This window comes from Ranitomeya imitator, chromosome 1 (assembly GCF_032444005.1).
Source record: "Ranitomeya imitator isolate aRanImi1 chromosome 1, aRanImi1.pri, whole genome shotgun sequence".
NCBI classification, from domain to species: domain Eukaryota; kingdom Metazoa; phylum Chordata; class Amphibia; order Anura; family Dendrobatidae; genus Ranitomeya; species Ranitomeya imitator.
In genome coordinates, this window is record NC_091282.1 from 12,656,915 (window position 1) to 12,668,716 (window position 11,802).

The 11,802-nt window shown below is 53.4% G+C and overlaps 1 pseudogene; it reads right to left on the reverse strand.

The window, feature by feature from the left end:
• The window catches only part of LOC138657468 (zinc finger protein 585A-like), a 268,682-nt pseudogene extending 257,173 nt beyond the window's left edge, over positions 1-11,509 (reverse strand).
• Between the last annotated feature and the right edge of the window lie 293 nt (positions 11,510-11,802).

The following is an 11,802-nucleotide window of genomic DNA, read 5'->3' on the forward strand; positions in this document are numbered from 1 at the left end:
ATCACCCAGAATCCTCCAGTCCTGTATAATGTCCCAGCAGTCCCCTCTCCGCTCATCACCCAGAATCCTCCAGTCCTGTATAATGTCCCAGCAGTCACCTCTCCGCTCATCACCCAGAATCCTCCAGTCCTGTATAATGTCCCAGCAGTCACCTCTCCGCTCATCACCAAGAATCCTCCAGTGCTGTATAATGTCCCAGCAGTCATCTCTCCGCTCATCACCCAGAATCCTCCAGTGCTGTATAATGTCCCAGCAGTCACCTCTCCGCTCATCACCCAGAATCCTCCAGTCCTGTATAATCTCCCAGCAGTCACGTCTCCGCTCATCACCCAGAATCCTCCAGTGCTGTATAATGTCCCAGCAGTCACCTCTCCGCACATCACCCAGAATCCTCCAGTGCTGTATAATGTCCCAGCAGTCACCTCTCCGCTCATCACCCAGAATCCTTCAGTGCTGAATAATGTCCCAGCAGTCACCTCTCCACTCATCACCCAGAATCCTCCAGTCCTTTATAATGTCCCAGCAGTCACCTCTCCGCACATCACCCAGAATCCTCCAGTGCTGTATAATGTCCCAGCAGTCACCTCTCCGCTCATCACCCAGAATCCTCCAGTCCTGTATAATGTCCCAGCAGTCACCTCTCCGCTCATCACCCAGAATCCTCCAGTGCTGTATAATGTCCCAGCAGTCACCTCTCCGCTCATCACCCAGAATCCTCCAGTCCTGTATAATGTCCCAGCAGTCACCTCTCCGCTCATCACCCAGAATCCTCCAGTCCTTTATAATGTCCCAGCAGTCACCTCTCCGCACATCACCCAGAATCCTCCAGTCCTGTATAATGTCCCAGCAGTCACCTCTCCGCTCATCACCCAGAATCCTCCAGTCCTGTATAATGTCCCAGCAGTCACCTCTCCGCTCATCACCCAGAATCCTCCAGTGCTGTATAATGTCCCAGCAGTCACCTCTCCACTCATCACCCAGAATCCTTCAGTGCTGAATAATGTCCCAGCAGTCACCTCTCCACTCATCACCCAGAATCCTCCAGTGCTGTATAATGTCCCAGCAGTCACCTCTCCGCTCATCACCCAGAATCCTCCAGTGCTGTATAATGACCCAGCAGTCACCTCTCCGCTCATCACCCAGAATCCTCCAGTGCTGTATAATGTCCCAGCAGTCACCTCTCCGCTCATCACCCAGAATCCTTCAGTCCTGTATAATGTCCCAGCAGTCACCTCTCCGCTCATCACCCAGAATCCTCCAGTCCTGTATAATGTCCCAGCAGTCACCTCTCCACTCATCACCCAGAATCCTCCAGTGCTGTATAATGTCCCAGCAGACACCTCTCCGCTCATCACCAAGAATCCTCCAGTCCTGTATAATGTCCCAGCAGTCACCTCTCCGCTCATCACCCAGAATCCTCCAGTCCTGTATAATGTCCCAGCAGTCACCTCTCCGCTCATCACCCAGAATCCTCCAGTCCTGTATAATGTCCCAGCAGTCACCTCTCCGATCATCACCCAGAATCCTCCAGTGCTGTATAATGTCCCAGCAGTCACCTCTCCACTCATCACCCAGAATCCTTCAGTGCTGAATAATGTCCCAGCAGTCACCTCTCCACTCATCACCCAGAATCCTCCAGTGCTGTATAATGTCCCAGCAGTCACCTCTCCGCTCATCACCCAGAATCCTCCAGTGCTGTATAATGACCCAGCAGTCACCTCTCCGCTCATCACCCAGAATCCTTCAGTCCTGTATAATGTCCCAGCAGTCACCTCTCCGCTCATCACCCAGAATCCTCCAGTCCTGTATAATGTCCCAGCAGTCACCTCTCCACTCATCACCCAGAATCCTCCAGTGCTGTATAATGTCCCAGCAGACACCTCTCCGCTCATCACCAAGAATCCTCCAGTCCTGTATAATGTCCCAGCAGTCACCTCTCCGCTCATCACCCAGAATCCTCCAGTGCTGTATAATGTCCCAGCAGTCACCTCTCCGCTCATCACCCAGAATCCTTCAGTCCTGTATAATGTCCCAGCAGTCACCTCTCCACTCATCACCCAGAATCCTCCAGTGCTGTATAATGTCCCAGCAGACACCTCTCCGCTCATCACCAAGAATCCTCCAGTCCTGTATAATGTCCCAGCAGTCACCTCTCCGCTCATCACCCAGAATCCTCCAGTGCTGTATAATGTCCCAGCAGTCACCTCTCCGCTCATCACCCAGAATCCTCCAGTGCTGAATAATGTCCCAGCAGTCACCTCTCCACTCATCACCCAGAATCCTCCAGTCCTTTATAATGTCCCAGCAGTCACCTCTCCGCTGATCACCCAGAATCCTCCAGTGCTGTATAATGTCCCAGCAGTCACCTCTCCGCTGATCACCCAGAATCCTCCAGTGCTGTATAATGTCCCAGCAGTCACCTCTCCACTCATCACCCAGAATCCTCCAGTCCTTTATAATGTCCCAGCAGTCACCTCTCCGCACATCACCCAGAATCCTCCAGTGCTGTATAATGTCCCAGCAGTCACCTCTCCGCTCATCACCCAGAATCCTCCAGTCCTGTATAATGTCCCAGCAGTCACCTCCCCGCTCATCACCCAGAATCCTCCAGTGCTGTATAATGTCCCAGCAGTCACCTCTCCGCTCATCACCCAGAATCCTCCAGTGCTGCATAATCTCCCAGCAGTCACCTCTCCGCTCATCACCCAGAATCCTCCAGTGCTGTATAATGTCCCAGCAGTCACCTCTCCGCACATCACCCAGAATCCTCCAGTGCTGTATAATGTCCCAGCAGTCACCTCTCCGCTCATCACCCAGAATCCTCCAGTGCTGTATAATGTCCCAGCAGTCACCTCTCCGCACATCACCCAGAATCCTCCAGTCCTGTATAATGTCCCAGCAGTCACCTCTCCGCTCATCACCCAGAATCCTCCAGTCCTGTATAATGTCCCAGCAGTCACCTCTCCGCACATCACCCAGAATCCTCCAGTCCTGTATAATGTCCCAGCAGTCACCTCTCCGCTCATCACCCAGAATCCTCCAGTGCTGTATAATGTCCCAGCAGTCACCTCCCCGCTCATCACCCAGAATCCTCCAGTCCTGTATAATGTCCCAGCAGTCACCTCTCCGCTCATCACCCAGAATCCTCCAGTGCTGTATAATGTCCCAGCAGTCACCTCTCCGCTCATCACCCAGAATCCTCCAGTGCTGTATAATGTCCCAGCAGTCACCTCTCCGCTCATCACCCAGAATCCTCCAGTGCTGTATAATGTCCCAGCAGTCACCTCTCCGCTCATCACCCAGAATCCTCCAGTGCTGTATAATGTCCCAGCAGTCACCTCTCCGCTCATCCCCCAGAATCCTCCAGTCCTGTATAATCTCCCAGCAGTCACCTCTCCGCTCATCACCCAGAATCCTCCAGTGCTGTATAATCTCCCAGCAGTCACCTCTCCGCTCATCACCCAGAATCCTCCAGTGCTGTATAATGTCCCAGCAGTCACCTCTCCGCTCATCACCCAGAATCCTCCAGTCCTGTATAATGTCCCAGCAGTCACCTCTCCGCTCATCACCCAGAATCCTCCAGTGCTGTATAATGTCCCAGCAGTCACCTCTCCGCTCATCACCCAGAATCCTCCAGTGCTGTATAATGTCCCAGCAGTCACCTCTCCGCTCATCACCCAGAATCCTCCAGTCCTGTATAATGTCCCAGCAGTCACCTCTCCGCTCATCACCCAGAATCCTCCAGTGCTGTATAATGTCCCAGCAGTCACCTCTCCGCTCATCACCCAGAATCCTCCAGTGCTGTATAATGTCCCAGCAGTCACCTCTCCGCTCATCACCCAGAATCCTCCAGTGCTGTATAATGTCCCAGCAGTCACCTCTCCGCTCATCACCCAGAATCCCCCAGTCCTGTATAATGTCCCAGCAGTCACCTCTCCGCTCATGACCCAGAATACTCCAGTGCTGTATAATCTCCCAGCAGTCACCTCTCCGCTCATCACCCAGAATCCTCCAGTCCTGTATAATGTCCCAGCCGTCACCTCTACGCTCATCACCCAGAATCCTCCAGTGCTGTATAATGTCCCAGCAGTCACCTCTCCGCTCATCACCCAGAATCCTCCAGTGCTGTATAATGTCCCAGCAGTCACCTCTCCGCTCATCACCCAGAATCCTCCAGTCCTGTATAATGTCCCAGCAGTCACCTCTCCGCTCATCACCCAGAATCCTCCAGTGCTGTATAATGTCCCAGCAGTCACCTCTCCGCTCATCACCCAGAATCCTCCAGTGCTGTATAATGTCCCAGCAGTCACCTCTCCGCTCATCACCCAGAATCCTCCAGTGCTGTATAATGTCCCAGCAGTCATCTCTCCGCTCATCACCCAGAATCCTCCAGTCCTGTATAATGTCCCAGCAGTCACCTCTCCGCTCATCCCCCAGAATCCTCCAGTCCTGTATAATCTCCCAGCAGTCACCTCTCCGCTCATCACCCAGAATCCTCCAGTGCTGTATAATGTCCCAGCAGTCACCTCTCCGCTCATCACCCAGAATCCTCCAGTGCTGTATAATGTCCCAGCAGTCACCTCTCCGCTCATCACCCAGAATCCTCCAGTGCTGTATAATGTCCCAGCAGTCACCTCTCCGCTCATCACCCAGAATCCTCCAGTGCTGTATAATGTCCCAGCAGTCACCTCTCCGCTCATCACCCAGAATCCTCCAGTGCTGTATAATGTCCCAGCAGTCACCTCTCCGCTCATCACCCAGAATCCTCCAGTCCTGTATAATGTCCCAGCAGTCACCTCTCCGCTCATCACCCAGAATCCTCCAGTCCTGTATAATGTCCCAGCCGTCACCTCTACGCTCATCACCCAGAATCCTCCAGTGCTGTATAATGTCCCAGCAGTCACCTCTCCGCTCATCACCCAGAATCCTCCAGTGCTGTATAATGTCCCAGCAGTCACCTCTCCGCTCATCACCCAGAATCCTCCAGTCCTGTATAATGTCCCAGCAGTCACCTCTCCGCTCATCACCCAGAATCCTCCAGTCCTGTATAATGTCCCAGCAGTCACCTCTCCGCTCATCACCCAGAATCCTCCAGTGCTGTATAATGTCCCAGCAGTCATCTCTCCGCTCATCACCCAGAATCCTCCAGTCCTGTATAATGTCCCAGCAGTCACCTCTCCGCTCATCCCCCAGAATCCTCCAGTCCTGTATAATCTCCCAGCAGTCACCTCTCCGCTCATCACCCAGAATCCTCCAGTGCTGTATAATGTCCCAGCAGTCACCTCTCCGCTCATCACCCAGAATCCTCCAGTGCTGTATAATGTCCCAGCAGTCACCTCTCCGCTCATCACCCAGAATCCTCCAGTGCTGTATAATGTCCCAGCAGTCACCTCTCCGCTCATCACCCAGAATCCTCCAGTGCTGTATAATGTCCCAGCAGTCACCTCTCCGCTCATCACCCAGAATCCTCCAGTGCTGTATAATGTCCCAGCAGTCACCTCTCCGCTCATCACCCAGAATCCTCCAGTCCTGTATAATGTCCCAGCAGTCACCTCTCCGCTCATCACCCAGAATCCTTCAGTGCTGTATAATGTCCCAGCAGTCACCTCTCCGCTCATCACCCAGAATCCTCCAGTGCTGTATAATGTCCCAGCAGTCAACTCTCCGCTCATCACCCAGAATCCTCCAGTGCTGTATAATGTCCCAGCAGTCACCTCTCCGCTCATCACCCAGAATCCTCCAGTCCTGTATAATGTCCCAGCAGTCACCTCTCCGCTCATCACCCAGAATCCTCCAGTGCCGTCCTGTATAATGTCCCAGCAGTCACCTCTCCGCTCATCACCCAGAATCCTCCAGTGCTGTATAATATCCCAGCAGTCACCTCTCCGCTCATCACCCAGAATCCTCCAGTGCTGTATAATGTCCCAGCAGTCACCTCTCCGCTCATCACCCAGAATCCTCCAGTCCTGTATAATGTCCCAGCAGTCACCTCTCCGCTCATCACCCAGAATCCTCCAGTCCTGTATAATGTCCCAGCAGTCACCTCTCCGCTCATCACCCAGAATCCTCCAGTGCTGTATAATGTCCCAGCAGTCACCTCTCCGCTCATCACCCAGAATCCTCCAGTGCTGTATAATGTCCCAGCAGTCACCTCTCCGCTCATCACCCAGAATCCTCCAGTGCTGTATAATGTCCCAGCAGTCACCTCTCCGCTCATCACCCAGAATCCTCCAGTGCTGTATAATGTCCCAGCAGTCACCTCTCCGCTCATCACCCAGAATCCTCCAGTCCTGTATAATGTCCCAGCAGTCACCTCTCCGCTCATCACCCAGAATCCTCCAGTGCTGTATAATGTCCCAGCAGTCACCTCTCCGCTCATCACCCAGAATCCTCCAGTCCTGTATAATGTCCCAGCAGTCACCTCTCCGCTCATCACCCAGAATCCTCCAGTGCTGTATAATGTCCCAGCAGTCACCTCTCCGCTCATCACCCAGAATCCTCCAGTCCTGTATAATGTCCCAGCAGTCACCTCTCCGCTCATCACCCAGAATCCTCCAGTGCTGTATAATGTCCCAGCAGTCACCTCTCCGCTCATCACCCAGAATCCTCCAGTCCTGTATAATGTCCCAGCAGTCACCTCTCCGCTCATCACCCAGAATCCTCCAGTCCTGTATAATGTCCCAGCAGTCACCTCTCCGCTCATCACCCAGAATCCTCCAGTGCTGTATAATGTCCCAGCAGTCACCTCTCCCCTCATCACCCAGAATCCTCCAGTGCTGTATAATGTCCCAGCAGTCACCTCTCCGCTCATCACCCAGAATCCTCCAGTGCTGTATAATGTCCCAGCAGTCACCTCTCCGCTCATCACCCAGAATCCTCCAGTGCTGTATAATGTCCCAGCAGTCACCTCTCCGCTCATCACCCAGAATCCTCCAGTGCTGTATAATGTCCCAGCAGTCACCTCTCCGCTCATCACCCAGAATCCTCCAGTCCTGTATAATGTCCCAGCAGTCACCTCTCCGCTCATCACCCAGAATCCTCCAGTGCTGTATAATGTCCCAGCAGTCACCTCTCCGCTCATCACCCAGAATCCTCCAGTCCTGTATAATGTCCCAGCAGTCACCTCTCCGCTCATCACCCAGAATCCCCCAGTCCTGTATAATGTCCCAGCAGTCACCTCTCCGCTCATCACCCAGAATCCTCCAGTGCTGTATAATGTCCCAGCAGTCACCTCTCCGCTCATCACCCAGAATCCTCCAGTCCTGTATAATGTCCCAGCAGTCACCTCTCCGCTCATCACCCAGAATCCTCCAGTGCTGTATAATGTCCCAGCAGTCACCTCTCCGCTCATCACCCAGAATCCTCCAGTCCTGTATAATGTCCCAGCAGTCACCTCTCCGCTCATCACCCAGAATCCTCCAGTGCTGTATAATGTCCCAGCAGTCACCTCTCCGCTCATCACCCAGAATCCTCCAGTCCTGTATAATGTCCCAGCAGTCACCTCTCCGCTCATCACCCAGAATCCTCCAGTGCTGTATAATGTCCCAGCAGTCACCTCTCCGCTCATCACCCAGAATCCTCCAGTCCTGTATAATCTCCCAGCAGTCACCTCTCCGCTCATCACCCAGAATCCTCCAGTGCTGTATAATGTCCCAGCAGTCACCTCTCCGCTCATCACCCAGAATCCTCCAGTGCTGTATAATGTCCCAGCAGTCACCTCTCCGCTCATCACCCAGAATCCTCCAGTGCTGTATAATGTCCCAGCAGTCACCTCTCCGCTCATGACCCAGAATACTCCAGTGCTGTATAATGTCCCAGCAGTCACCTCTCCGTTCATCACCCAGAATCCTCCAGTCCTGTATAATGTCCCAGCAGTCACCTCTCCGCTCATCACCCAGAATCCTCCAGTCCTGTATAATGTCCCAGCAGTCACCTCTCCGCTCATCACCCAGAATCCTCCAGTCCTGTATAATGTCCCAGCCGTCACCTCTCCGCTCATCACCCAGAATCCTCCAGTGCTGTATAATGTCCCAGCAGTCACCTCTCCGCTCATCACCCAGAATCCTCCAGTGCTGTATAATGTCCCAGCAGTCACCTCTCCGCTCATCACCCAGAATCCTCCAGTCCTGTATAATGTCCCAGCAGTCACCTCTCCGCTCATCACCCAGAATCCTCCAGTCCTGTATAATGTCCCAGCAGTCACCTCTCCGCTCATCACCCAGAATCCTCCAGTCCTGTATAATGTCCCAGCAGTCACCTCTCCGCTCATCCCCCAGAATCCTCCAGTCCTGTATAATCTCCCAGCAGTCACCTCTCCGCTCATCACCCAGAATCCTCCAGTGCTGTATAATGTCCCAGCAGTCACCTCTCCGCTCATCACCCAGAATCCTCCAGTGCTGTATAATGTCCCAGCAGTCACCTCTCCGCTCATCACCCAGAATCCTCCAGTGCTGTATAATGTCCCAGCAGTCACCTCTCCGCTCATCACCCAGAATCCTCCAGTGCTGTATAATGTCCCAGCAGTCACCTCTCCGCTCATCACCCAGAATCCTCCAGTCCTGTATAATGTCCCAGCAGTCACCTCTCCGCTCATCACCCAGAATCCTCCAGTCCTGTATAATGTCCCAGCAGTCACCTCTCCACTCATCACCCAGAATCCTTCAGTGCTGTATAATGTCCCAGCAGTCACCTCTCCGCTCATCACCCAGAATCCTCCAGTGCTGTATAATGTCCCAGCAGTCAACTCTCCGCTCATCACCCAGAATCCTCCAGTGCTGTATAATGTCCCAGCAGTCACCTCTCCGCTCATCACCCAGAATCCTCCAGTCCTGTATAATGTCCCAGCAGTCACCTCTCCGCTCATCACCCAGAATCCTCCAGTGCCGTCCTGTATAATGTCCCAGCAGTCACCTCTCCGCTCATCACCCAGAATCCTCCAGAGCTGTATAATGTCCCAGCAGTCACCTCTCCGCTCATCACCCAGAATCCTCCAGTGCTGTATAATGTCCCAGCAGTCTCCTCTCCGCTCATCACCCAGAATCCTCCAGTGCTGTATAATATCCCAGCAGTCACCTCTCCGCTCATCACCCAGAATCCTCCAGTGCTGTATAATGTCCCAGCAGTCACCTCTCCGCTCATCACCCAGAATCCTCCAGTGCTGTATAATGTCCCAGCAGTCACCTCTCCGCTCATCACCCAGAATCCTCCAGTCCTGTATAATGTCCCAGCAGTCACCTCTCCGCTCATCACCCAGAATCCTCCAGTCCTGTATAATGTCCCAGCAGTCACCTCTCCGCTCATCACCCAGAATCCTCCAGTGCTGTATAATGTCCCAGCAGTCACCTCTCCGCTCATCACCCAGAATCCTCCAGTCCTGTATAATGTCCCAGCAGTCACCTCTCCGCTCATCACCCAGAATCCTCCAGTGCTGTATAATGTCCCAGCAGTCACCTCTCCGCCCATCACCCAGAATCCTCGTCCTGTATAACGTCCCAGCAGTCACCTCTCCGCTCATCACCCAGAATCCTCCAGTGCTGTATAATGTCCCAGCAGTCACCTCTCCGCTCATCACCCAGAATCCTCCAGTGCTGTATAATCTCCCAGCAGTCACCTCTCCGCTCATCACCCAGAATCCTCCAGTGCTGTATAATGTCCCAGCAGTCACCTCTCCGCTCATCACCCAGAATCCTCCAGTGCTGTATAATCTCCCAGCAGTCATCTCTCCAGTCATCACCCAGAATCCTCCAGTGCTGTATATTGTCCCAGCAGTCACCTCTCCGCTCATCACCCAGAATCCTCCAGTGCTGTATAATCTCCCAGCAGTCATCTCTCCAGTCATCACCCAGAATCCTCCAGTGCTGTATATTGTCCCAGCAGTCACCTCTCCGCTCATCACCCAGAATCCTCCAGTGCTGTATAATCTCCCAGCAGTCATCTCTCCAGTCATCACCCAGAATCCTCCAGTGCTGTATATTGTCCCAGCAGTCACCTCTCCGCTCATCACCCAGAATCCCCCAGTCCTGTATAATGTTCCATCAGTCACCTCTCCGCTCATCACCCAGAATCCCCCAGTCCTGTATAATGTCCCAGCAGTCACCTCTCCGCTCATCACCCAGAATCCTCCAGTGCTGTCCTGTATAATGTCCCAGCAGTCACCTCTCCGCTCATCACCCAGAATCCTCCAGTGCTGTATAATCTCCCAGCAGTCACCTCTCCGCTCATCACCCAGAATCCTCCAGTGCTGTATAATGTCCCAGCAGTCACCTCTCCGCTCATCACCCAGAATCCTCCAGTCCTGTATAATATCCCAGCAGTCACCTCTCCGCTCATCACCCAGAATCCTCCAGTCCTGTATAATGTCCCAGCAGTCACCTCTCCGCTCATCACCCAGAATCCTCCAGTCCTGTATAATGTCCCAGCAGTCACCTCTCCGCTCATCACCCAGAATCCTCCAGTGCTGTATAATCTCCCAGCAGTCACCTCTCCGCTCATCACCCAGAATCCTCCAGTGCTGTATAATCTCCCAGCAGTCACCTCTCCACTCATCACCCAGAATCCTCCAGTGCTGTATAATGTCCCAGCAGTCACCTCTCCGCTCATCACCCAGAATCCTCCAGTCCTGTATAATGTCCCAGCAGTCACCTCTCCACTCATCACCCAGAATCCTCCAGTCTTGTATAATGTCCCAGCAGTCACCTCTCCGCTCATCACCCAGAATCCTCCAGTGCTGTATAATGTCCCAGCAGTCACCTCTCCGCTCATCACCCAGAATCCTCCAGTCCTGTATAATGTCCCAGCAGTCACCTCTCCGCTCATCACCCAGAATCCTCCAGTGCTGTATAATGTCCCAGCAGTCACCTCTCCTCTCATCACCCAGAATCCTCCAGTGCTGTATAATGTCCGAGCAGTCACCTCTCCGCTCATCACCCAGAATCCTCCAGTGCTGTATAATCTCCCAGCAGTCACCTCTCCGCTCATCACCCAGAATCCTCCAGTCCTGTATAATCTCCCAGCAGTCACCTCTCCGCTCCTCACCCAGAATCCTCCAGTCCTGTATAATCTCCCAGCAGTCACCTCTCCGCTCAGCAGCTCAATCATCTTGTTGCTGAGCTCCAGGATCTTCTTGTTCCTCTCATGTAGCAGGGAGTGCGGGGGAGGCTCTGTGATGGGGCCCGGGCTCCGCCCTCCTGACTCCTGGAGATGGATGATGGGAGTCACACCGCCCCCCGGTGTCTTCCTCACTATTGTGTAATCCTGTGTATGGAGAGAGACACTTAGGGAGAAGAATTCCTTCCCGACTCCAGATCTGACAATCAGTAGAAATCCCGGGATCAATAACCGTCTCCAGTAATCTGGGGCCATAACCGGGAATATTATTCCCCTCCGGACAGACATCCCGGCCCCTCTACAGCTCTTATAGGGAATCCCCATGACAACTCCTCCGGGCAGAGAGCTCCACACAATCACTGCTCTTACAGTAAAGAATCCTTCTCTCTATTCTGGATGTCGGACTTGTCACAGAACACAATAAAGCTGATAGAAATGTAGAGGAGTTACCTCTCCGCTCAGCAGGGAGATGATCTCCAGGGCGAAGTGGAATAATCTTCTGGTGGTCTCATCCCCGTCCTCGTCCATCCTCGGGGTCATTCAGGAGGAGGAGGGATGAGCACTGGATCAGCTGGAGGGATCTCGTCCTGCCGGCTGATAACAGAGAGAACAGATTTCCATATAAAGTAGGAAGTGTCTGCTGCACTGAGAGCTGAAGGACCTGTGGTGATGTCATAGTCATGTGACTAAGGGGCG